Source organism: Nomascus leucogenys, chromosome 25 (assembly GCF_006542625.1).
Source record: "Nomascus leucogenys isolate Asia chromosome 25, Asia_NLE_v1, whole genome shotgun sequence".
NCBI lineage: Eukaryota > Metazoa > Chordata > Mammalia > Primates > Hylobatidae > Nomascus > Nomascus leucogenys.
The window spans coordinates 3,604,893-3,632,511 of record NC_044405.1 but is presented as its reverse complement, the minus strand read 5'-3'; the positions used below and the strand labels follow the sequence as shown (position 1 = coordinate 3,632,511).

Here is a 27,619-nt window from a genome sequence, read left to right as displayed (position 1 = left end):
ACCTAGGCTGGAGTGCAAGTGGCATGACCACAGCTCGCTGCAGCCTTGACCTCCCAGGCTCAAGCAATCCTCCCTCCTCAGGCTCCTGAGTAGCTGGGACTACAGGCACGTGCCACCATGCTCGGCTCATTTTCTTTTTTTTTTAGTTTTTTTTAGAGACAAGAGTCTCCCTGTGTTGCCCAGGCTGGTCTCGAACTCCTGGGTTCAAGCAATCCTCACTACTCGGCCTCCCTAAGTGCTGAGATTACAGGCATGAGCCACCATGCCCAGCCAAGTGACTAAACTATGATCATCTTCCTTCTCCATTATCTATTCTCTTTCTAGCGACAGAGCATCTTCTAGTCGGTTCCGATCATGTTACTGCTTTTCCTCAACTTTTTCATCGGTGCATGGGTGGTTCAGTGGTAGAATTCTCGCCTGCCACGCGGGAGGCCCGGGTTCGATTCCCGGCCCATGCAACATAAGATTATGTTTTGGACCGGGCGCGGGAGGTCTCCGTGAGCCGAGACTACACCGTTATAACTCCAGCCTCGGCAACGGTGAGCGAAACTTCCTCTTAAAAACAAAAAAACTTTCTAGGGGTCCCGAATGCTTCTTAAATTGAATGATTTGTAGAACAGGCTTTGTGACCTAGTGACTAATTGACCATCCTGTATCACAAAAGACTCTAGTTTTCGTCCTATATAGCATTTCCTCCCCAGTCAGGAGAGAGACTTTTCTCCCAAACATGTCTCAGCTTAGCCATCTGGAGTTTGCGCATGTGTTTGCCATGTTAATCCCTCCTTCGTAAGAGCTCTCTCTGGGGTTATGAGTCTTCTCAAATGGTATGAGTTTGACAGCTAAAATGGACTGATTTAAATCACTGTTCGCACACTGAAAATACAGTGGAATCAAGGTTCAGAGAAGATGGCCTGAGGACCTTGCTTTACTAGGAAGCAAGTTCTGGAACGGACACTTGTTTTTGGAGTACCCTTTCCTATCTTCTATTTATTAGTTAATCCTTTATTATATTCTCCCTGTCCCCTATTGCTCGCACCCCTGCACTTTTTAACCTCTTCCTGTAAGACACTAAACATATAAAAGAATATAGGGGGAAAACAGTAAAAATAACAGCTAACAATTGATAAGAGTGTTTCAGATAGATCCGGGCTCTTTACTTACTTTATCCCTAGTCTTCACAACAGTTCAGGTAAGGAAGAGATGGACGCATTTTTTTTTTTTTTTTTTTGAGACGGGGTCTCGCTGTGTCGCCCAGGCTGGAGTGCAGTGGCGCGATCTCGGCTCACTGCAAGTTCTGCCTCCCGGGTTCACGCCATTCTCCTGCCTCAGCCTCCCGAGTAGCTGGGACTACAGGCGCCCGCCACCACGCCCAGCTAATTTTTTGTATTTTTAGTAGAGACGGGGTTTCACTGTGTTAGCCAGGATGGTCTACGATCTCCTGACCTTGTGATCCGCCCGCCTCGGCCTCCCAAAGTGCTGGGATTACAGGCGTGAGCCACTGCACCTGGCCTGGATACACTTACTTTAAAGACGTAAAAATTGGCTGTTTAGTAATTATTCAGAGCCACATCGGTACTAAATTTATTAAAGGGGAAACAAAAAAAATTTGTAACTCATTATTAGATATCACTGTACCCGTGGGGAGAATGGAAGAGGGACATTTGTGGATGGATATGTGCAAAAAAAAAAAAAAAAAATATTTAAGAGCCATTGATGATTCTTTTAGGAAAAAAATGGAAGCATTATGAATTACGGTGCAAGGGTCAAGGAGTATTGGGAGTTAGTTTCCCTGACGAATGCTGAGTCAGATTTACTTTGAAGTTGGAACCATTAGACTTTTGAAAACCTGTAGAAAAGAGAGTGGATGGTAGATAGGCAGCTAAAAAGTCTTTGATGCTTTATTTTTGTATGGGCTTACTATTATGATTATTGGGAAGTAATATTTGGGTGGGAATATTTCTATATCCAGTAGTCTGTATTTGCGTGGGCTGACATTTAGATTGAATCTACAGTAGGATTGCTATACAGCTTTGAGATCTGAGTTTGTGAAGCACATGGTTCATAACATAACAAAGAGTGGTTTGAATGTCTCACAATTTTCACTATGAGAACTTGGATGAACAACATCTACAGTAATTTCTAAGTCTCACCCCATTCCAGACACATCCAGTCTGGGCAACAGAGTGAGACCCCATCTTCAAAAATACATAAATAAACAAATAAAAGAAGAATAAAGAAGAGAAAAATGGAGATTTCTTTGTATATGTGTGTATAGAAATCAGGAAGCTAAGACAAAATATTCCAAAAGCATGAGTCACAAAATTATATTGCTTGACATACGATCAGGATCACAAACTGAGATAAGATAATTATATTTTGAAAGATTAATGCTAAAAAAGTTGGGAAACTGTATAAATGATTACAGCATGAAATTAAGAAAATAATAAGGCAAGCAGTTTTATCCTGGATAAAACATTTTTTGGTGGGGTGGTGGGGGTAGGCGGGTGTCCTGGTGAAGACTAAGAAACCTGCTAGACAGATTCTAGAAGAGCTGAGCTGTAACATTTTTATTTATTTATTTATTTATTTATTTTTAATTTTTTAGATTTCAGTCTTGGTTGGGAGTGATGGCTCACGCCTGTAATCCCAGCACTTTCGGAGGCCGAGGCAGGCAGATCACCTAAGGTCTGGAGTTCCAGACCAGCCTCACCAACATGGTGAAATCCTGTCTCTACTAAAAATACAAAAATTAGCTAGGTGTGGTGGCGTACGCCTGTAATCCTAGCTACTCGGGAGGGTGAGGCAGGAGAATCGCTTGAACCTGGGAGATGGAGGTTATAGTCAGCCGTGATCGCACCCCTGCACTCCAGCATGGGTGACAGAGGGAGACTCTGTCTCAGAAAAAAAAAAACAAAACGATTTGAGTCTCACCATGTTGCCTAGGCTGGTCTCAAACTCCTGGCCTCAAGCAACCTTCCTACAGGCATGAGCGACTGCTCCTGGAAAGACTATTTCTTTAAATCTTAGAATTTAAAGACCATCTGGGAATAAAGTTGGCTTGGAGGGATGATGAAGAGATTGGAGCTGTTGATGGAAAACAAAACACCACCACATTTTTTCCCTTGCTCTTCTGCCAATAAATATTAGTTGACCTCCTGCATTGATCTCCCTCATTGCCATCCCCAATTTATTTTTTTAATATTCTAAATGTGTAAGATAAACCTGAGAAAAATTTGACCTCATGCAACAGTGTAATTTCCATTCTCAGTTCCTCCAAATCGGGGAGCCGTCTATATTCTCGTTTTCAGGTGTAAGATTTGCAGAGAACTGAAAATCCATGCTCGCTAGCAGTGTAAAATTTATACAGAGAGGAAACTACAGCTAGATAGAGTTGTTGTTAAGTTCAGCTCTGTCTGATTTAGAAGTGAATCTCGTGTTTGGATAATCTAGTCTTAGCTCATTCTATTTATTCAGCCAAGTTATTTCCTGCACAGATCCCTCCTTTGCCTGCCAACTGTAATCATTTTTTTCTTTTCATGTTAGTTCCCACTACTCCTATTTGAAGTGCCACCACATACAGCTTGTGGTTGCTTTACTTTCAGTCTAGTTAATCTCACCCGTACTGGTCATCTAAACAAGCCAATTCTTCCCAATCTCTTGATTTTCTGATCATTCCTTCCATAATGAATCTACGATCTGATGGAAAGAGACCATTTTACGTTGAGTAACTTTAGTTATTTTTAGTGTGTCCCTTACTCACTCTCCTAAGTGACGTCACCTGTCATGTTGCCTCATCAGGAAAATGATTAGGCAACATGGAGTAGGATTAGATGGGGTGTCCTTAATTCTGGGTGCATATTAGAAGTATTTGGGGAACTTTAAAAAAATACTGCTTAGCCGGGCCTGCTGGCTTATGCCTGTAATCCCAGCACTGTGGGAGGCTGAGGCAGGTGGATTGCTTGAGCTCAGGAGTTCGACACCAGCCTGAGCAACATAGTGAGCCCCTGTCTCTACACACATGCACACATGCACACACACGCACATACACAGCTACTCCTTCACCACATAAGACAAGTGTAATCAAATTTTCTTAGCATAAGAACTGGGCGTTGTTGGCATTTTATTAAAAGCTCAGCCAGAGTTAGGAACCACAGGATGAATGATTTTCATATACCTTTCCAACTTTATGATTCCCTTATTCTCTTTTTAAAAAAATTTTTGCACAGACGGGGGTCTCCCTGTGTTGCCCAGACTGGGATCAAACTCCTGGGCTCAAGTGATCCTCCTGCCTCAGCCTCCCAAAGTATTGGGATGTCAGTCATGAGTCACTGAGCCTGGTCGATTCCCTTATTCTTTTTTTTTTTTTTTTTTCTTTTTTTGACATATTCTTGCTCTGTCGCACGGGCTGGAGTGCAATGGTGCGATCTCGGCTCACTGCAACCTCTGCAACCTCTGCCTCCCGGGTTCAAGCGATTCTCCTCCTCAGCCTCCCGAGTAGCTGGGATTACAGGCGCCCGCCACTACGCCCAGCTGATTTTTGTATTTTTAATAGAGATGGGGTTTCAGCATGTTAGGCTGGTCTCGAACTCTTGACTTCACATGATCCGCTGGCCTCGGCCTTCCGAAGTGCTGGGATTATAGGCGTGAGCCACCACGCCTGGCCCCTTAATGTTATACTTACTGACTTGCAGTGTTTTTCCTCTATAATTTTTATAGACACTAAAGGAGATGGGCTTTCTTGATGAGATTCATTAACAGTTTGAATATGACTATTAATATCATACCCATAACATATGATATTAGTGAGATTATGTGACATCGTTATGTGACATTTTAACCACAAGGGTATTAAGAAAAATAAATACAGTAGAGAGCAGAGCTTGTCCCCACATTTCTTAAGATGTTAAAAAAAAAGCTTATGTTTTTTTCATAACATCTTTAATGCTTCCATATGCTAAATGCTGAACGTACAATTAAGATGCCTTCCATGGTGTCTCTGCTGAGGGAGATAGTCAAGAAAACCAGTGATTCAGAGAGGTGTGCATGAGATGCGACGGTAGAAAAAGAAGAACTACCTGTCTCAGACTGGGATGCAGGGGACGATTTCCACACTCCTCTGTCTGAAACTGAGTACTGTACAAGTATCTAGAGGAAAAGGGGGTGGAAGTTGAAGGATAGTGAGACAGGAATAATGCAGGGTGGTTGTAGGAGAATAGAAAATTCTAGGCAGCAGTTTCACATGACTAGCAAAAAGGAAACTGTTGAAATAGCTGCATAAGCTAGGGGCTGATACTTTGCAAACCAGGGTGTAGGCCAAGCTGGCTGAGGCTGACTGGACCCATCATGGTGCTGGATTTGACCTAGGTCTCATGAGGACTTCACTGTACATTCATTAACACACTAAATTACATACCCACCAATGACATGACACTTCTGGGAACACCCATATTTGGTGTGAAAATGGGTGACACCACAGTTCCAAGAAATCTTCACCTTTTTTCCAGAAATCTTCATGAATATTTCACCCTTTGGCTAAAGAAACTCATAAAGATAGCAGCCCCAAGCCCCGCTGGGAGTGGCTCTCTCTTGAGTAGGCCTGAACTGCACTTCCGTGGAGATTCACTTTGCAGTAAATCTTCATACAGTCACTGTTTTCTGACTCGTCTTTGGATTCCTTCTATGATGGTGTCAAGTGCCTGGAGACTAGCAGGGGTCAAGATCCCACCAGTATTTGGGGACCTCCCCTAGCCAACTGATATCATGGGTTGACAGGGAAGATGTCCTCTGAGAAGTGCAAGGAGTTCAACGGAATGTGGGCAGTTTGGGATGACAAGGATACAGAGGTTATGGGAGGGGCATATTGCGAAGGAGCTTATTTGAAATTCATTTACCAGATACTCTCTCCTCACCTCCCTATAGCTTAATGGAATTGCTCCACCTCACCTTTCACAAGAACCAGTATGACATTAATTAAATGTTTTCAGAATTGTATACTACTTAAATAAATTAAAACAAAAATGAAGTCTTTGGGAAAGAAAATAACTCAAAACATGCTTATAATAGACCCCTGATTTGGTGAAACTTTTATTCATGTTTAAAGATTTCTAAAATTTGTTTTCATTTTTCTTTGACCCAATATCATTGTTATACTAGAGCTTAACTTCTTATCTCAAAATGTAATTCCTTATTTTTCCTGTCCTAGGAACTATTTGGCTAAATTATTTTTCTTCATAGTCACTGGGATTGTAAGTACAAGGATGCTTTCTACACATGTATGTTTCAGCTCAAAATGAATGGCCCTTGATCATGTTGCGTGATGTCTGCCTACTCCGCCACTCTGTAATTTCTCTCTCTTTTTCTGTCTCTCATCTTGTGTATGTGCAAAAAATAAATCTATGGTAATTTTCATCACTCATTAAGCTCATGTCGATTTCTGCCTCTCCTGGAATTTATGGCACTGGATGTATTTTAATTTTTAAATGAAAGTGCCCCAAATTATTTTGTATTATTTTCTAACTATCTTATTAATTTTGCCTATCTACATGATAGTAATATAATAATGGTTAGGATATTAAGACACATGAAGCAAGAAGATCTTTTTTAAATTAATTAACTTTATTATTTTATTTTATTTTTATTTTTTGTGAGATGCGGTCTTGCTATGTTGCCCAGGGTGGTCCCAAACTCCTGAGCTCAAGCGATTCTTCCACCTTGGCCTCCCAAAGTGCTGGGATTACAGGTGTGAGCCACCATGCCCTACCTAGAAAATCTTAAAGATTACAAAAATAGAAGGACGCAGGGCGCAGTGGCTCATGCCTGTAATCCCAGCACTTTGGGAGGCCGAAGCGGGCAGATCACGAGGTCAGGAGATCGAGACCATCCTGGCTAACATGGTGAAACCCCGTCTCTACTAAAAAAGAATACAAAAATTATCTGGGCGTGGTGGCAGGCGCCGGTAGTCCCAGCTACTTGGGAGGCTGAGGCAGGAGAATGGCGTGAACCTGGGAGGTGGAGCTTGCAGTGAGCCAAGATCGTGCCACTGCACTCCAGCCTGGGCAACAGAGTGAGACTCCATCTCAAAAAAAAAAAAAAAAATAGAAGGACTAATATTTCTAGCTATTATAATGTGTTAAAATGTTCAGTAAATAGACCTGCACTGTACTGGTGTTAGAAATGACTTGTAGATTAGTACAATAGAATGAACAGCCCATAAACATGTCTAAGTTTAGTTAAGTGTTTAAAAAGAAGATAATTCAAATTTAGTATGGGTCAGTAGACTGGTATCTCAAAGGACTTTGACAAATCCAATATTTCTTCCTAGTTGAAAAATAAAAGCAAACAAAGCAAATATACAGATAAGGAACTTAAACCACCACTAAATAGGAATAAATGTGAACTCTTTGAAATTAAAATTGTGTGTGTATGTGTGTATATGTTTAAACTATATGTCAAAGCCAGTATTGTTTTTCATGGAAGCATTAAAAGATTTTGCAATGGAAGGCAAAGAAGTCCATCATCACTACTAGTATTCCTAATTTAGAGGCACTACTCAATGTAATTACTCAATGTAATTAGACGTGAGAAAGTAGTAAGAGGTATGAATACTTGAAAGAAGGAGACACAATTATTGTTTGCGGATAACAATAATATATCAATTAAAACAGAAGAAACAATAAGATAAATCAGTAAGGTAGTTGACTTCGCACACAAAAAAGTATCTAAATCAATAGTTTTTCCATATATAAAGAAGAGTTGATTAGATAATATAGTGGAGTAAAGTTACCAACTGCAGTAGCAACCAGAGAAGAAAAAATTATTAGAAAAAGAGCTGAGCATGATGCTACACATCTGTAATCCCAGCTACTCAGGAGGCTGAAGTGGGAGGATTGCTTGAGCCCAGGAGTTTGAGACCAGCTTGGGCAACATAGCACAAGACTGTCTCGAAAAAACCCAAACCCAAAACCAAATCAACCAACCAAACAAACAAAAAACAGAAAGAAAGATAAGAAAAAAACTAGAAAGAAAATTGACAAGAAATGGGCAGAAACTAGGTGAAGAAAAGTTAACACTCTTGAAGGATTTAACAGAAAAGGGTCTGAAGAAATACTCTAATACAAACTGCTGGAGCTGGGCGTGATCTCTCAAAGAGCATGTTTAAAACAGGTTTAGATGATTGCTACATTTTCTTCTAAGGAGGGCAATTTCTGGTAACTGGAGGGCCCTTTGTTTGGCTGAGCAACAAGACAGGTTTGAGGAAGCAAGTTGAGAAGAACTGATTTGTTTGCAAGCCACCATCTACCTCAGTCCCAGATATAACAGATAATGAGTAAGAACAGACATGTCTATGAGGGATTTTTTTCTGTGAGATGTGTTTTGCAAAACCTGTTTTCCACCTTCTCTGTGAAAACTCCAGTTATGTTTACATGTTCACTAAGGTTTTTACGTTAGAGGATTATTTAAGAGCTTCAAAGACAGGCTGAGTTCACGTATCCTGGTGGTCATAATGTAAGGGATGAGCACAAAGGCAGCTATATATGGTCATGGCGTTCCCTCCTGGTCCCTCAAATTAGGAGATACTTGAAATCTGGGTTTGTTAATTAATTAATTTTTATTTATTTATTTTTGAGACAGAGTGTTGCTCTGTCACCCAGGCTGGAGTGCAATGGCCCTATCTCAGCTCACTGCAACCTCCGCCTCCCAGGTTCATGCGATTTTCCTGCCTCAGCCTCCCAAGTAGCTGGGATTACAGGCATGTGCTGCCACAGCCAGGTAATTTTGTGTTTTTAGTAGAGACAGGGTTTCACCATGTTGGCTAGGCTAGTCTCGAACTCCTGACCTCAGGTGATCCACCCGCTTCAGCCTCCCAAAGTGTTGGGATTACAGGCGTGAGCCACTGCACCTGGACGGAAGGCTGTTTATTGCAGAATTAATTATAATTATAGAAGTTGAAAAGAACTCTAAGCAATCAGTCGTAGGGTATTAGTTAAATAACTTATAATACAACCACTTAAGAGAATACTATGTACCCATTAACAATGATGTGGTACGCCGGGCGTAGTGGCTCAGGCCTGTAATCACAGTACTTTGGGAGGCCAAGGTGGGAGAATTGCTTGAGCTCAGGAGTTGGAGACCAGCCTGGGCAACATGGTGAAACCCTGTCTCTACCAAAAATACAGACAGTTAGCCAGGCATGGTGGCACACCTGTGATCCCAGCTATTCAGGAGGCTGAGGTGGGAGGATTGCTTGAGCCCAGGAGGTAGAGGTTGCAGTGAACCGAGATCACGCCACTGCACTCCAGCCTGAGCGTCACAGAGAGATCCTGTCTCAAAACAACAACAACAACAGCACCCAAAAAAACAACCAATAATGTGGTAAATATTTATTTACTGACATAATGATTTGTTGTTAGGTAAAAAAGACAATTTCTACAACAAAATATAATTTATGATCTTTTGGTAGGAAAAATTTATCCACCTTTATCAGGTTCCATATATATCAGGTTCCATGGAACCATAGTCTATAAATGTATGCATGTTTACGAGGTGGAATTATGGGGGATTGGAATGCTTTCTATGCTTCTCTATGTTTTCCATTTTTTAAATGAAATAAACTTGTATGATGATGATGAGGGTGAAACAAGCAAGACAATGTGCCCATCAGATCTTTTAGGGCTCTAATATCTTACTACTCCTTGAAAAATATTTGTGTTACGTTTTCCCTTCATCTTAGTTCATAACTTTTTTCCTTTTTTGAGGCAGAGTCTGGCTCTGTCGCCCAGGCTGGAGTGCAGTGGCGAGACCTCGGCTCACTGCAAGCTCCGCCTCCCGGGTTCACGCCATTCTCCTGCCTCGGCCTCCCAAGTAGCTGGGACTACAGGCACCCGCCACCATGCCCGGCTATTTTTTTGTATTTTTAGTAGAGACGGAATTTTTTGTATTTTTAGTAGAGATGGGGTTTCACCGTGTTAGCCAGGATGGTCTGGATCTCCTGACCTCGTGATCCGCCCACCTCGGCCTCCCAAAGTGCTAGGACTACAGGCATGAGCCACCGCGCCCGGCCCTTAGCTTACTCATTTAAAAGGAGGCAAGAGTTTCTCTCCCTCTCCCTCGGGAAGCTACAGCTTTCCTTGTATTTGTTGTCATGAACGAGCTGTAGGAAGGGTGGATCAGTGCCTTCCTGCAAACCCCAGCAGTGTTTCAGGTAAGAGCATGACGGTTTTGGCACCTGTTCCAACACAATCACCCAGGGCAATTCTAGTGCCAAAAACTTTCTCAATGTGTGTGGGTATATAACATTCTGGGAAGTGACCTAGCTATTCACATATGGACATAAATATGGGAAAAGCTAATCACACATGGACATAAATATGGGAAAAGACACTACAGACTATTGTCCGGTGGGGAGTGGGAGGGCTGAAAAACCTATCTCGTGGTATGCTTACTACCTGGGTGATGGAATTCGAACCCCAAACCTCAGCATCATGCAATATTCCCATGTAGTGAACCTGCACATGTACCTCCGTATCTAAAATAAAAGTTGAAGTTTAAAAAAAAAAGGAAAAAGCCAAACGTGACTGGGCTGGGAGGCTCATGCCTGTAATCCCAGCACTTTGGAAGGCTGAGGTGAGAGGATTGCTTGAGGCCAGGAGTTCAAGACTAGCCTGGGCAACATAGTGAGACCTCATCTCTACTAAAAATAAAAATTAAAAGATTAGGGGACTGTGGTGGCATGTACCTGTGGTCTCAACTACCCAGAAGGCTGAAGCAGGAGGATTGGTTGAGTCCAGGAGGTAGAGGCTGCAGTGAGCTGTGATCGCACCACTGTACTCCAGCCTAGGTGACAGAATGAGACTCTGTATCAAAAAGAAGAAAAGGAAAAAAAAGAAAGCTAAACATGAGCTGTTAGGCATGGCTGCACACACACACACACACACACACACACACATTTTCCGACTTTTTTCAGACACTTTCAGACTGCTTTCAGTCTTGAAACTAGGCCAGTATACCGACTACGTGGGATGTTACATCATTTTTCTTGCTACTTTTCTATGTATTTTGCAAGCTGAATCAGTGTTCGCAGATACTCTTGTGTTTCAGTCCAAGTAAGATAGTCTTTAAGATACCTTTTAATATGCAGGTCGGAAAGATAGAATGTATGATGCTGAGATTATAGGGATTGAGAAAGGCAAAGTATGTGAATCAAGTAGGCCAGTTCTCCGGCTTTGTAATTTGACATTTTAAAAGAGTAGCACATCTTTTAACCAACAAAGTTATGGGGTAGCCTAGAAAGAGAAACCACTTGAATTTTAAATACAGGATACAGAGAAGAGGACAGACTCTTCCCTGTGAACTGTCTTAGCAGCATCTGGTTCTTTTGAGGTACTTTGAATGTGTTGGAGCTTAGAAACAGATACCCCAAAATATGGCACTTTGACATGCTGAACTGAAGAAGAAGCCTCGAGGTCTCTTGGGCCTCCTCCCTGTCCTGTCTCTTAATCCTCCTTGCAGGATGAAGTTGTCCCTGAAATTCCTTATTTGCCTACACTTTGGACCTGACAATGAAGAAAACAATTACTTCTGGCCCCTTCCCTGAGTTTTTATTAACTGAACTCATGGGAAGAAAGACTGAATTCTATCAACACGCCTGGACAGACTGGTCACAAACCACTGTCTGCTCTGCTGGCTCAAAAGACTTTATCCCAGGCCACTGTATGTTCTCCAGGCCCATTGAAATCCCCTAAAAATCATCTACACATTTCTATCTGTCTTTCCCCTAAGAAGTACATACAACCATCTGTACCTCACTGGGATATTGGACAATCATTGTGTGATTCTCCCTCATGCTCACTGACACATCTGTAGGCCATTTCACCTATTAATCTGCCTTTTGTCGGTTGATTTTTCAGTAAGCCTTCAGACGGCAAAGGGGAAGTTTTTCCTTGATCCCTACAAATTTATAGTAGAATGTATGCTATAAAAGACCTGATAGCCCCATTGTCATGGATGACATTTCTCTCATGTGGGTGTGCCAGCTCGTGCAGATGAGAATTTTATAGATGTGTGTGCTCCTGTGAATCAGACTGTTATAGTAACATTAAACTGCTAAAGATCTTCACCTACTTTCCGGATTTGCTAGTAAATAATTTGGCTAATTTTTTTTTTCAGTCTAAAGGAAGATAGCTAATAAGCTACATGAATTGGCCCAGTGCATTAAGTACTTTTTCATAATGCCTGATTACTAGTTTCTGAGAGTAGGATTTCTAGAGAAGGAGTTTTTGGGGGAGATAGGAACAGAGGCTGATCAATTTATTTCTTTATACTTTGACCTCCTCTAAGAAAAATGCTAGCTGCTACAAAAGTTTCTATCTTAACATTTTTCTGCAAGTTTGTTATTATCATTTATGAACTCCCCATTTCCGACACAGGAAGGAAAGAATAGACAGAACTGAGTGATAAACTAGACAAAGGGAATGGCTTAGTAGGACACGGCTTCTGCTTTTTGTGTTTCCAGTATTTGTCTACTGCTAAGGAAATCAGTATGTGGCACATAACTGGGGCAAAGGATTCAACACTCAGCACTTGAAGCAAGAAGTCATCATCATTAGCATTATTGTGGCAGCTACAAGGAGACGCCCAACAATTTACTGCAAATGAGATAAACTGGATACACTGACTCCCAGCTGGATTTTTACTACTTGTGTCCACATTCTGAGGGCTATCAAAATACTTTTTAATTCACTTCCAAACCATCCCAACTTCTACAATGACTCTTTCTCTCTACAACCAGCTAAATTTAATTTCACTATGATTTGCCAAAGGTTAACTGAGAAAAGTAACAGCCAAGAATTAAGAAGACAGGTATAACATGAAAGAGGGAAAAAATCATGTATTTTGAATGGTGGCCTGACCAAGCAACATGGCTCCAGAGTGGAATGAAAGAGATAAAAATAGGAAGACAATTGGGTGAAGCAGAAAAAAAAACAGGAGCAGTAGAAACAGATCAATGAGAATGTGTTTCTAGAGCCTATTATGTTTCTAAAGTTGAAGTGATAAACATATTGCATATCCTTTGTTCTAGAGACCTTTTGAAAGACAGAATTCCTTTTCTCAAGCATTGAGCTCTCTCCACCTTTAGAGTCTTTCCAGTCTGTTTCACAGAGTGTCAGAAGAAGGTTGCATCAAAAGTTGATAGAATTACTGTAATTCCCTCCATGACAGTAGTAAAGTTGGATCCTGCTGATTAGAGCAAAACACAAAAGCTCACTTCCAGAGAACTGTGATCTTCTCATAAAACAGTTGGCATCGCCTGAAAGGGAGGTATTGTTGGTAGGTAAGCCAATGTCCTAGGGCCTGGGACTCAGCCAGCATCTCATATAACAACCATGCTGCCTATCCACTTTTGTTTGTTTTCCCAGACAAAAATGATTGCAACACATTTCAGAGCCAATGCAAAAACTCTGCCTTTGTAATATACTGACTTGCTGTCAATAATTAGATGTTCTAAATTGCTACACTAGACAATGAGGTCCAACTTAAAAAAGATACAAAAACCCAGTTAAAAGCTCAATTGGCCGAGAGGTTATTTCTGCAAAATAATCACCAGTGGTTTTTTTTTTTTCTTTTTTTTTTTTGTGGGGGGGGTGTGGAGTGGATGAAATGTGTCCAGAGAAGAAAAAAAATCATACTTCTGTAAATACTTTTTTAACTTCCTGTTGCCAGGCAGCTCTGGTTTAGTGAGACATACACTAGGTTAAGTTTCAAAACACTTGGATACTAACTGTGCTACTTTGGAGCAAGTCATTTAATCTCCCTGAGGCCCAGATCATTCATCTATAAAGTGAGGATAGTAATACTTCGACTGACCACCTCACAGTATGATTAAATATCCAATGATATATTGTACATGAAAGCATTTATCAACTGCAAGGCATGATACTAATGTGAGGACTGTAGAGTTGCCTTTGTTTTCCTCAGAGCAGATTTAATTCTGGCATGCTGGAGAGAAGTAGGAGAGGTTCAGCTCCAGCTCTATCTCATTTCCCCACGTCTGAGAGGCTGGAAGAGAAAGGAGTGGATCTTGAGTTGGCAATTCCCATTTCTCCATCAGTAGAAAGAAAAAACTGGTTTTCAGGTTTCCTCCTACCCCATGAAGTAAGAGTTCCTTTCTCTAAATGTTAAAGAAATTTATTAACTATCTAGATTTTCCTTGACTTTTGCTTCTTCATCTAGGCTATGTTATTCAATATGATAGCCACTAGTGATTTGTGGTTACTGAACTCAAGAAATATGGTTAATTGGCCGGGTGCGGTGGCTCACGCCTGTAATCCCAGCACTTTGGGAGGCCGAGGCAGGCGGATGATGAGGTCAGGCGATTGAGACCATCCTGGCTAACACGGTGAAACTCTGTCTCTACTAAAAATACAAAAAAATTAGCCGGGCGAGGTAGTGGGCGCCTGTAGTCCCAGCTACTCGGGAGGCTGAGGCAGGAGAATGGCATGAACCCGGGAGGCAGAGCTTGCAGTGAGCCGAGATGGCGCCACTGCACTCCAGCCTGGGTGACAGAGTGAGACTCCTTCTCAAAAAAAAAAAAAAAAAAAAAAAAAGAAATGTGGTTAATCAAAATTGAGATGTGCTGTTAGTGAAGAATACATGCCAGGTTTTGAAGATAATAGTCTAAAAATACCTGAAAGAATGTAAAATATCTCACTAATGTTTTTTACGTTGATTTCACATTGTAAAGGTAATATTTTAGATATATTAGATTGTACAAGATACGTTGTTAAAAATAAATTTTATCTGTTTCTTTTGACTTTTTCAAATGTAGCTACTATAGTTTAAAATTTTATATTTTATGTCACTTTATATGTCTTTTTTTTTTTCCAAGATAGAGTCTTGCTCTATTGCCCAGGCTGGAGTGCAGTGGTGTGATCTCGGCTCACTGCAACCTCTGTCTCCCAGGATCAAGCGATTCTCCTGCCTCATCCTCCCGAGTAGCTGGGATTACAAGTGTGTCCCACAATGCCTGGCTAATTTTTTGTATTTTTAGTAGAGATGGGGTTTCACCATGTTGGCCAAGCTGGTCTCAACTCCTGACCTCAGGTGATCCACCTGCCTTGGCCTCCCAAAGTGCTGGGATTATAGGCATGAGCCACCGCACCCAGCCTCACTTTATATTTCTATTGGATTTGGACAATCAGAGAGGAAGGAAAAACCCGAGTCCCCTGTAGCCTTATTTCATGCCTCTTTCTTTCCATTTTTCAGTCTCTCTCCACCCTCATGCATTCCAGGTATTGGGAAGTCAATTCTTTTGAGACAAACATCAAGAAACCAAAGAAAGATCAATAGGAAGATCATTTCATCACATTTCTAGCCCATGGCACCAAATAGACAGTCAGCATTCATTCAGTCAATCAATCATGCATTTAATTAAAATGAAGAATACAGAAATTTGGCAATCTCATGTCTTGAAAAAACAGATACACTAGGAATGAGTAATTTCTCTTTTCACTCTTACAAGTTCTGAAAAGGAAGAGATACTATGATTAGGCTATGAACTATACTGTGTATAGTCACTTATTAAAATCTTATTTTATATAATGGCTATCTGTAGGCATTAAAAAAAAGCTCCCTTCTAAAGGTCTAGATATCTTGAGGTCAATAAATGTGCTTTGTATCCAATAAGTACTGAGTAAATGTTGTTGAATATAATGAATAAAATAAATGATATAATCAGTCTCTCACTTTATCTTTCTAACCAAAATTAAAATTTGAAGCTAGAATGTTGTATAGGCATTAAAACATGAGTTGTGCCTTAAGGTATGCTTTGCTTTTATCTGATAAAACAATCTTGTTTAAAATTTTTTTTTAATAATAGAGACAGGGTCTCAATATGTTGCCCAGGCTGGTTTTGAATTCCTGGGCTCAAGCAATCCTCCTGCCTCAGACTCCAAAAGTGCTGGATTACAGGTGTGAGCCCCCACACCCAGCTAAAAAAATCTTATTTTTAAGTCACTTCAAAAAGTAACCCATTTGAGAGGGAATAAATTCTTCCCAGATTAAATCCTGGCTGATGAAGAACACTTATTCCTAAAATAAAATCCCCATCCGTTTTTGTCATCTCAGCAACTAACTAAAAATTGTCCCAGGAACAAACTGATTCACCCTATATGAAATAACAGAATAACAGAGAAGAACAATCATCCCATTAACCTGGTAGATCCGGAATGAAATGCAGCTGGAGGATGGAGCAGATTGGAGGTGGGAACAGTGAACACTCAGCAGGCTGCCAGCCCCGAACACCCCTGGAGTCTCAACAGCCTCAATCCATCTGGAAGGGAGGGCTTGGGGGAAGGGCTGAGCATGGCTGCAGGGATCAAAGCTAAGCAGGGGAAAACAGCTAGAACACTGTCTGCTCTTTGAGCAAAGATAATAGAGTCCTCTCTGTGGTGAAGAGAATGAACACACAGGGAGATTTAAAAACACAACAAACCCGGAGCCGATCAGATTCCTTTATTCCATACCTCAAACTCATCAGGTTGTCCTCAATTCAGAATCTCTCTATATTGAATTACAGCGTTAGAAAAATAAAGGGCATCCCATTGAGTGCTTTTCAAACAGTGAGTTGCCACTCCTTAGTTTGAGAGAATCAGTTCAGTAGGTGGAGGTTTGCATTTAGAAACTGAAATAAATTAGAATGGAAAATAGAAGGAATTGCATGGAAAAGGGATAAATATTGTTTCATGAATTTTTTGGTGTGTATGTGTTTGGTACATGTAAAATACATCTTATTATAGGCATTAGCCAAACTGTGAAACTCTATCTCCCTCCCGTATTATTATGGGTTACTAAAATCAGTTCTTCAGGCCTTCAGGAATAGGCTTTTTATAACCTCCACAGCTAATTCTCTGTCGAGGTATTCCTCCTGCATTCTAGAAATATAGACATTGTCACAGACTCAGTGCAAACCCTCCTGAAAAATAGCTCCAGGATCAGGCATTGCATTATGAGGAAGCTAATACTGTTTGTCAGAATCTGAGGGCAGCCTCCCTTTAAAGACCCTAATTAAGGAGAGGGAATGAAGAAAAAATGGTAATAGCATGCCTCAAATGTGAGGCTGCCTCTTGGCCACTATTCATTAGAAAGCCCACAAACTGTGGGCTCTATTTAAGGAACGTCTGGGATGGTTTTGGGCGGGGGAAGCAAAACAGGCCCAGTCAAATACTTCCCCTTTTATTCTGAACTCTGTTGTCAGCTTACTTTTCCCACCTTGATTTATTTCTTGAAATTTTAGTCAAATTCATTGACAATTTGCCTTATGATTTACAAAGTAGATGAGAGTGAATAGAGAAGCGACCTGATGGAGAAGAGAGCAGGACTATTTAAAAGATTCTGGCAAGAGGTGAGAACATTCCTCGATCCACTATAGAAAACCACCAGTGATCAAACAAACACACTGACTTCCATTTCTAGGTCTCAAGGAATTAAGCATAACATTCAAAGTTGACTAGATAAAGGAAAGATTTATTATTATTATTATTTTGAGACGGAGTTTCACCCTTGTCATCCAGGGTGGAGTGCAGTGGCCGGATCTCGGCTCACTGCAACCTTCGCCTCCCGAGTTCAAGTGATTCTTCTGCCTCAGCCTCCCGGGTAGCTGGGATTCCAGGTGCCTGCCACCACACCAGGCTAATTTTTGTTTTTGTAGTGGAGAAAGGGTTTCCCCATGTTGGCCAGGCTGGTCTTGAACTCCTGACCTCAGGTGATCCACCCGTCTTGGCCCCCCAAAGTGCTGGGATTACAGTCGTGAGCCACCGCGCCCGGTCAAGGAAAGATTATTAATGACAGACTTCGTTGCGTTCTGCAAAGCTGAAAGGCACGGGAAGAATTGGGGGATGGAGGGAGGAATTCCCTAAAAGAAGTCCTAGTGAAGTTGTATAACAAGAAAAAGGCAGATATCTTCCTATCCAGGCACAAAAGAAAGTTCTGAAGGTTTTACAATGGTATGGCCACTAACACAACCTTTTAAAGAGGAGCAAACTTCCTTATCGCCCCAAGAAATCAAAGTAAACCTTGTGAAACCCAAGTGTAGGAAATCCCGCTGCTCAGATAAAGTATTCAGGGTAACACTGAAACAGCACTATTGCTTTCAGGCAGCCTGGCTTAACCTTGAGTAAAGCCTTTCCTGGGAGTTCAGCTCAGTGAAACAGACATTCCGTCAACTGTATCAGAGACAAGGATTTTAGCTGTAATTATGGTCTGCTAATCTGGTGTAGCTTTAGTTAAACAAACAGAATCAGCACATTATCATTAGGGAGGCAACACAGTTTTCTCTCCCTACCACACAGCATTGCTCTAGGAGAGAGACGACTATTGAAAAGTTTGGCTGCTGTTACCAGTTTTACTTCTATCTAATCTTTTAGGAGCTCAGTTTCTCCAAATGAAGAAATGTGTGACACCCTCCCATCTCACAGGATTGCCGGAAAAACACAAAAAAGGCAGTGTTAAACACGTCGTAACTGGGCACTGAATTGTTCCTGGTGAGTCTGTACTGTTCTGCCCTTTCTCTCCCACCATCTCTGGGAAACTGGATGAAATGGGCCTCACTGTCTACTCTTTTGTCCTTTCTTCCCAGGCCCTTCTCTCCTCTGGTTAACCCGGTCTGAAGACTTGGAGACATCTGTCACATTTTAGATGCAGAGGAGTATTCCAGCTTAAATGGTTGCTTTCAGAGTACTAATTCTTGGCCTCCCTCCCCCGCCACACAAAAGAACCTCTTATGGTGGGAAATTCGGTTTGCTGAAAGCTGGATATTAAACATAATTTTGAGATATTGCTCAGCTAATGTTTCCTTCAAATTATGCCATAACAGCAAAACTTGCCTCATTTATGAGCCCTTTAATATGAAATTGTTATCCTCCTTCCCTCCCTTCCTTTCTCTTTTTCTTTCCTCTCCTCCCTCTTTCCCTCCCTCCCTCCCTGCCTCCCATCCCTCCCTCCCTCCCTCCCTCCTTCCCTTCCCTTCCCTTCCCTTCCCTTCCTTCCTTCCTTCCTTCCTTCCTTCCTTCCTTCCTTCCTTCCTTCCTTCCTTCCTTCCCTCCTTCCTTCCTTCCTAATATTTCTGCATGTCCACCATATGCTAGGCTATCTCTAGCACAATCTCTCCTCCAGACACTCACTTTAGTGGGAAATGTAAATTAAAAAATTGAAAACATATGTTATTATAAGTGTCAAAAGACAAAATTACAACAAATGTAGTTATAGATCAAAGATGGGCATTTATTTGGGATTTATAAATCAGGGCAGCCTTCATTCCACAAAATGTACTGAAAGCTCTCAGGAGCAACTGCTGAACAGTGGGTTTTGTAAGGTGGGAACAAGGAAACAGAACAACAGAAGAAAAAAAAGCTTGACTGGTGAACATTAGGTTACTTCAGTTTACTTTTTCATATGAGTTTAAGCAAACGGAAGTGTCTTATTATAGCTGACTCAGACTGGAATCTCCAGTTTTCAGGAAAAACTGATCTGTTTTGAGATCTATCGACTTCCTTAAAGTTTCATTTTGATGACATGGCATTTAGCACAAGTGACTCCATTCTGGTTTGGTCTGGTCCTTTGGGGCCTAGTGCAGAAGCTTAGTCCAGAACAATAGTGTTCCAAAATGTTGTTTAACGTAAGAGATGTTTGAAAGAGGTACTTCTGGCCAGGGCTTGGTGGGCCAGAAAATACTTTTTGGTGAGATCTGAATGGAATCTTCAAGGGTTTGTGGGCATAAAGTGCAGGCGAAGGGATCCTGTAGACAGAGGATGGCAGAAAGAGGAATGGAATGAGAAAAAAGATGATTTTCCAGAGACTATGTGTGATGTGACTGAATAGCAAGGGATGGGCTGAAGAGGCAAGTAGAGTCATTCTATTGTCTTGTGATCTTGCTTTTTATTCTAAAGATAAATGATTCTTTTTCCCACATAATTTTAGCAGCAGACATTTTTCCCAAATTAAATTTTATATGGGATTCCGGCCAGGCGTGGTGGTTTATGCCTGTAATCCCAGCACTTTGGGAGGCCGAGGTGGGCAGATCACCTGAGGCCAGGAGTTCAAGACCAGCCTGGCCAACATGGTGAAACCCTGTCTCTACTAACAATACAAAAAACTTAGCCGGGTGTGGTGGCACGCATCTGTAATCCCAGCTACTTGGGAGGCTAAGGCATGAGAATCACTTGAACCTGGGAGGTGGAGGTTGCAGTGAGCAGAGATTGTGCCATTGAACTCCAGCCTGGGCAACAAGAGTGAAACTCCATCTCAAAAAAAAAAAAAAAAAAAAATTTATACGGCATTCCAACATTAAAAGATTTTCTTTTCTTTTCTTTTTTTTTTCCTGAGACAAAGTCTCTCTCTGTCGCCCAGGCTGGAGGGCAGTGGCGCGATCTCCGCTAACTGCAAGCTCCGCCTCCCGGGTTCACACCATTCTCCTGCCTCAGCCTCCCGAGTAGCTGGGACTACAGGCGCCCACCACCATGCCCAGCTAATTTTTTTTTTGTATTTTTAGTAGAGACGGGGTTTCACTGTGTTAGCTAGGATGGTCGCGATCTCCTGACCTCATGATCCGCCTGCCTCGGCCTCCCGAATTGCTGGGATTACAGGCGTAAGCCACCGCGCCTGGCCAAAAAACATTCTTTTTAATCTAGAAATTAGGTTTAGACTAAAAGGAAATTTAATTAGGATAAATTTATTTTATAAATTAAAACAATGAACATTATGATGTTTGTTTGAATGCAAATTTGATGTAGAGATTATGGATGGCAATAGTATCTTATACTAGCCTCAGCATTGCAATTCTTTTACATCTGAGTTTTGTTTCTTGTACAGTGGCAAGATAATTTTTATACAGATATATAGTTGCAAATGGTAACAACTTTAACATGAATTACCTAGAAACTCAGCGTACTGTTCCATGGAAAGAGATAGCAGAGAAAGCTTTGTCCTCAGTTCTATACAAAAACGAAATTCCAATTTGGGTGACTAGGAGGATAATGGTATTGGCAACTAAAACGATTCCTCTCTAAAGAGAGAGAAAATTCCAAGAGAAAAAACATGAGTTCGATTTTGGGCATTTTGTGTTTAAGGTGCTTTATTTAGACATATAGGAAGCTTCCTATAACCATGGAAATAATTGGTTCACTAAAAACCAAAGATGAAATATTGTTCTTTTAGGATTGTATAACCTCATGTAACCTTTTCCTCTGACCTCCAGCTGTGGCCTACTTTTGATGAAATTTTAGTGGTTCATTTCAGAACCTCATCACTCTTGGAAATTCATGCAGCCACTTAGCCTGAAATTGAGAATTCTGCTGTTTCATGATTTCAGATTTCTTGACTCGGCTACAGAGGCATCCAGGACAATGTCATTTTGTGTTTAGCAAAACTGAAACAACTCACAGACTCTTGTGTTCTTTTTGATTACTACACATATCTAAGCTAGGTCATGCTAGCATTCTTCTCTCTCAGTCAAGCTGAATTAAAATGTATTTTAATGAATGGCATGTTATAGAGCAAAATGTTCATGTTGTTTCCTTAGCAGTATAGCACCATGATCATTCATTTATTCGTTTACTTAATTATTCATCCGGTAGAAACATGCTATATCCTTCCTTGATGAGGGTAAGTGACTATTAGTTTGCTAGGGCTGCTGTAATAAAGTATCACAGATTGGGCGTCTTAAATAACAGAAATGTATTCCTCGCAGTTCTGGAGGCTGAAGGTCCAAGACTGAAGTGCCGGCAGGTTGGTTTCTTCTGAGGCCTCTTTCCTTGGCTTGCTTGCTGCCTCTTCACATGGTCTTTTCTCTGTGCAGGCATCCTGGGGTCTCTTAGTGTGTGCAAATTTCCTTTTCTTATAAGGACACCAGTCAGACTGAATTAGGGCCCACCTTAATGGCCTCATTTTAACTTAATTACCTCTTTCATGACCTTACCTCCAGTGACAGTCACATTTTAAGGTACTTGGGGTTAGGGCTTCAACATATGAATTTGGGGCGGGGGATGGGGGATGGGGGAAAGGAGGCACAATTTAGCTCATAACAATGATTAAATATTTTGCTTTGGCTCTTACAAAAAAGGCAATTCTAACCTCAGTAGATTTAAGCTTTCTTCATAGCATCATGACGTCTTCCATTTTCATTTGTATTTGTATTTCCCCCCCTCCCTTCCTCCCTTCCTCCCTCCCTTCCTCCCTGCCTCCCTGCCTCCCTGCCTCCCTGTCTCCCTCCCTTCCTCCCTTCCTCCCTCCCTCCCCTTCCCTCCTCCCTCCCTTCCTCCCTTCCTTCCTCCCTTCCCTCCTTCCTTCCTTCCTCCCTTCCTTCCTTCCTTCCTTCCTTCCTTCCTTCCTTCCTTCCTTCCTTCCTTCTTCCCTTCCTCCTTTCCTCCCTTCTTCCCTTCCTCTCTTCCTCCCTTCTTCTGTGGGATCTCGCTCTGTAGTGCGATTGTAGCTCACTGCAGCCTTGAACTTCCGAGCTCAAGCAATCCTCTGCCTCAGCCTCCCGTGTAGCTGGGACTACAGGCCTGTGCCACCATGCCCAGCTGATTTTCTTTCTTTCTCTTTCTTTCTTTCTTTCTTTCTTTCTTTCTTTCTTTCTTCTTTCTTTCTTTCTTTCTTTCTTTCTTTCTTTCCTTCCTTCCTTCCTTCCTTCCTTCCTTCCTTCCTTCCTTCCTTCCTCTTTCTCTTCTTTCTTTCTTTCTTTCTTTCTTTCTTTCTTTCTTTCTTTTCTTTCTTCTTCCTTCCTTCCTTCCTTCCTTCCTTCCTTCCTTCCTTCCTTCCTTCTTGTCTGTCTTTCTTTCTTTCTTTCTTTCTTTCTTTCTTTCTTTCTTTTTCTTTCTTTCGTTCTTTCCTTCTTTCTTTCTTTTCTTTCTTCTTCTTTCTTTTTTGTGGAGATGGGGGTCTTGCCATCTTGCCCAGGCTGGTCACAAACTCTTGGGCTCAAGCGATACTCCTGCCTTGACCTCCCAAAGCACTGGGATTATAGGTGTGAGCCACCTGCAGCCGGCCTCATTTGCGTGTTGATGAAACTCAGAATTAACCTTTCCCTCCCCTGTTGGATAAAGGAAGGTAAATCTTTTCAGTGAGGAGTCATCAACAATGCAATATTTTTCAGCCTTTTTACTACCCCAACACATAGGAGGCAAGTCACGCACCCACAATAAATGAAGGGCTCACTAAGAGCTTGAGCTGTGGATTCCCACAGATTTGAATGCAAACCTTCCCTTTACACCTTACTCCAAAGCTGTGTGACTTTGTCCAATGTCTTAACCTCTGCAAAAATGCAGTCCATGCTACTTTATTTTATTTTTTAATTTTTGTGAGTAAATAGTAAGTGTACATATTTATGGGGTTCATGAGATGTTTTGATACAGGCATGCAGTGTGTAATAATCACATCATGGAATACGGGGCCTCCATTCCCTCCAGCATTTATCCCTTGTGTTACAAACAGACTAATTATACTCTTTTAGTGATTTTTTTAAATGTACAATTAAATTATTATTGACTATATTCACCCTGCTGTGCTGTCAAACACTGGATCTTATTCTTTCTAACTATGTTAAAAGTATGGAACACATCACAAATTTGTGTGTCATCCTTGCACAGGAGCCATGCTAATCTCTGCACTGTTCCAATTTCCATATATGTGTGCCTTGCTACGTTAGTAGAGAGACCCCTACAATACTGTGGCTTAAAAAGAGAGATGTTAAAATTAGCCAGGCGTGGTGGCGGTGCCTGTAATCCCAGCTACTCAGGAGGCTGAGGCAGAGAATTGCTTGAACCGGGAGGCGCAGGTTGCAGTAAGCCGAGATCCTGCCACTGCACTCCACTGCACTCCAGCCTGGGTGACAGAACGAGACTCTGTCTCAAAAAAAAAAAAAAAAAAGGAAGAGAGACGTTTGTTTTTCTTTCCAGAAATAGTCCTCAGTGAAGCAGAACAGGGTAGGGTAGGACGGACAGCTCAGCCCATCCTCAAAATATGGCTTCTATCGCTGGATCTGTGAGGGCTGCTCTAGCTCCTGCCATTACATCTGCATCCCAGACAGCAGGAATGGTCAAAGGAACAAGAAACTGCACCCTTATTTCTTTTAAAGGCAAGGCTTGTTAAATAAAAGCACTTATATCCCATTGGCAAAAAGTTACGTGGTCTCATCTGGTTGCAAAGATGCTGGGAAAATATAATCTATAACTCAATTGTCCTGGGCACAGCTAAAACCTGGGGGTTTCAATATTTTTCAATTTTATTTTATTTTATTTTGAGATGGAGTTTCACTCTGTCACCCAGGCTGGAGTGCAGTGGTGCAATCGCCACTCACTGCAACCTCCACCTCCTGGGTTAAAGCGATTCTCCTGCCTCAGCCTCCTGAGTAGCTGGGATTACAGAAGCCCACCACCACGCCCAGCTAATTTTTGTATTTTTAGTAGAGATGGGGTTTCACCATGTTGGCCAGACTGGTCTCGAACTCCTGACCTCAGGTGATCTGCCTGCCTTGGCCTCCCAAAGTGCTAGGATTACAAGAGCGAGCCACTGCGTGGGGCCGGAGGTTTCATTATTAAAGAAAGAGGAGACTGACTAATATTGTTGTATATCTTAGCTTGGGTTCCTGCAAAGTAGAGTCTAAGGCAAGGGACTTGGATGCAGGTAGTCTATCTGCATTTACCTATTGACTGATGACATTGACCCCAGGAAGCAGAAGTGAGGTATGAGAAGAGAGAGACAAGGAAGTGAGAAAGCCTATAAAGTGTGTGCTAGTCAGCTGGAAACCATTATGGAAAAATGAGGCCGACTTACACTCGGGATCAGCTGTGGAATTTCATAGACTGTGCTTCAGCATTGCTGCACTGAAGGACAAGGAGGCTGGGGCATTAATCTGTTGACTTCCATCCACCGTTACTTACTAACTCTCCTGCACTTCCAGGCTGTGCCCCTGCTTAGGTGTCCTCAAGGGACACCACAGCACCAACTGAAGGTGGGGCATTTGCAGCATGCATGCCACTGTTCACATTAGTGGCACTGTCAGGTGGGCCCAAGGGATGGGCCACAGGGCATCTTAGGCAGGTGCTTCTGGATAGAACTAACCCTCTCATTTTCCGTCCACACCCTACAGTGAGCATAACGGAGCGTGTGTCCCAGAGTTGGGTGGGGACTGGGAGAATGTTTTTAAAGCACCTGAAGCAGATACTGGCAGGTAGTATGTGCCCAATAACATTAGTTCTCTTTCCTTCCACTTCCCTTTTGTCACCTTAACACACCACCTTAACATCTTAACAAGTAAGTTTATCCTATTAACATAAAACATCCTCATTAAGTTCTTCAGCCTTTCTACAGATTTAATAACTTAAGTTTTCACACTAGGGGAAAATATCTGTACATCATAGTTTTTATTTTATTTATTTATTTATTTTTTTGAGACGGAGTCTCCCTCTGTTGCCCAGGCTGGAGTGCAGTGGCACGATCTCTGCTCACTGCAACCACCACCTCTCGGGTTCAAGCGATTCTCCTGCCTCAGCCTCCCAATGGCTGAGACTACAGGCACGTGCCACCACGCCCAGCTAATTTTTTGTATTTTTATTAAAGACAAGGTATTCCCCATGTTAGCCAGGATGGTCTCAATCTCCTGACCTTGTAATCTGCCCGTCTCGGCCTCCCAAAGTGCTGGGATTACAGGCCTGAACCACCACGCCCAGCCAATTTTTAAATTTAATATGAAATACTTATTTCAGATTTTGTGGCCAACTAATGGCTGCACTAGACAGATGCAAAGGTAAAGTGTGTAATAGGATTACCAGAATGAAAGTCCATATTCATAATGAGAAGATGATCTTATGTGCCTCTATTATACCCATAACTGAGAAATTTAACCATTAAAAACAATGTGCCAGGGCTTCACGAAGTCTCTGTAGGTGCATAGGTGCTGGCATAAGAGGTGGCCCCCAAGTCACATTCATTCATAAATTCTCCAAGCACGCTTATATGAGAAAGACTCTGTTCTAGAGGTTGTGATTAAGATATGATCCCTGCAAATGTCTATTTGATAGTCTGTAGGAATGGGGGAATGATTCACCACAGGAGGATAACTACAAGTGCTATAAGTCTTTATGCCACTGAAAGGTTTGGATAGAAGTGGAGAGTTGGGCTCAGGTGGAGAATGAAAGAAAGAATTAAATTATATATAATGATTGTGTTTATCAGCTAAACAAAATGTTCACACAGTCTTCAAGTATCTTCTTACAGGTGAATTATTTTAAATTTTATTTTAAAGCGTCATCATACATATAGCCAAGAGTGGTGGCTCACACCTGAAATCCCAGCACTTTGGGAGGTTGAGGTGGGCAGATTACTCAAGTCCAGGAGTTCAAGACCAGCCTGGGCAATATGGTGAAGCCCTGTCTCTATAAAAAAACACAAAAATTATCCAGGCATGGTGATATGGGCCTGTGATCTCAGCTACTCAGGAGGCTGAAGTCGGGGGTATTGCTTGAGCCAGGGAGGCAGAGGTTGCAATGAACTATGATCACGCCACCGCACTTCACTGCACTCCACTGCACTCCAGCCTGGGCAACAGAGTGATACTCTGTCTTAAAAAAAAAAAGAAAAAGAAAAATCATCAAACTGTAAAATTAACTTATCAGCCAGGTGCGGTGGCTTACGCCTATAATCTCAGCACTTTGGGAGGCTGAGGCAGGCAGATCGCCTGAGGTCAGGAGTTCAGAACAGCCTGGCCAACATGGCGAAACCCTGTCTGTACTAAAAATACAAAAATTAGCCAGGTATCATGGGCCTGTGGTCCCAGCTACTCAGGAGGCCGAGGTTGGGGGTGGATTGCTTGAGCCAGGGAGACAGAGGTTGCAGTAAAGTGTGATCACACCAATATACTTCGTTGCACTCCACTGCACTCCACTGCACTCCGGCCTGGGCAACAGAGTGAGAATCTGTCTCAGGAAACAAAAAAAAAAAATCACTAAACTATAAAATTGACTTATTTTTTGGCATATCATTTTATGAATTTTTTTTTCCACACCTGGGATTACAGGCATGAGTCACTACACCTGGCCTTGTTTTATGAATTTTAACACAAGTATAGATTTATGTAACCAACACCACATTCAGTGTACAGGACAGTTCTATTACCTTACGACTCTTTCATGCTATATCTTTAGAGTCATACCTCCTCTAACTCCTGGCAACCACTGATCTCTTCTCTGTCACTATAGTTTTGTCTTTACAAGAAGAATGTCACATAAATGGAATCATACAGTATATCTTTTGAGGCTGGCTTAAAAACAAAACAAAACACACAGCTAATGCCTCTGGGATTCATGTAAATTGTTAGGTATATTGATAGTTATTTATTTATTTTTTTGAGATGGAGTCTTGCTCTGTCTCCGGGCTGGAGGCTGGAGTGCAGTGACTTGATCTCGGCTCACAGCAACGTCCGTCTCCCGAGTTCAAGCGATTCTCCTGCCTCAGCCTCCCATGTGTCTGAGATTATAGGCGCCTGCCACCACACCCAGCTAATTTTTAAATTTTAGTAGAGACCAGGTTTCACCATATTAACCAGGCTGATCTCGAACTCCTGACTTCAGGT

At 41.8% G+C, this 27,619-nt stretch overlaps 2 non-coding genes and 1 pseudogene across 2 annotated transcripts; 1 reads left to right on the top strand and 2 right to left on the bottom strand.

The window, feature by feature from the left end:
* Window positions 1-387: 387 nt before the first annotated feature.
* TRNAG-GCC lies at window positions 388-458 on the top strand. The gene has a single exon. It is a non-coding gene; the product is annotated as a tRNA-Gly (tRNA).
* Window positions 459-2,500: 2,042 nt separating this feature from the next.
* On the bottom strand, window positions 2,501-2,561 carry LOC115833189. The gene has a single exon (XR_004028634.1). It is a non-coding gene; the product is annotated as a U7 small nuclear RNA (small nuclear RNA).
* A 21,030-nt stretch (window positions 2,562-23,591) lies between these two features.
* LOC115833182 lies at window positions 23,592-23,690 on the bottom strand (annotated as a pseudogene).
* Between the last annotated feature and the right edge of the window lie 3,929 nt (window positions 23,691-27,619).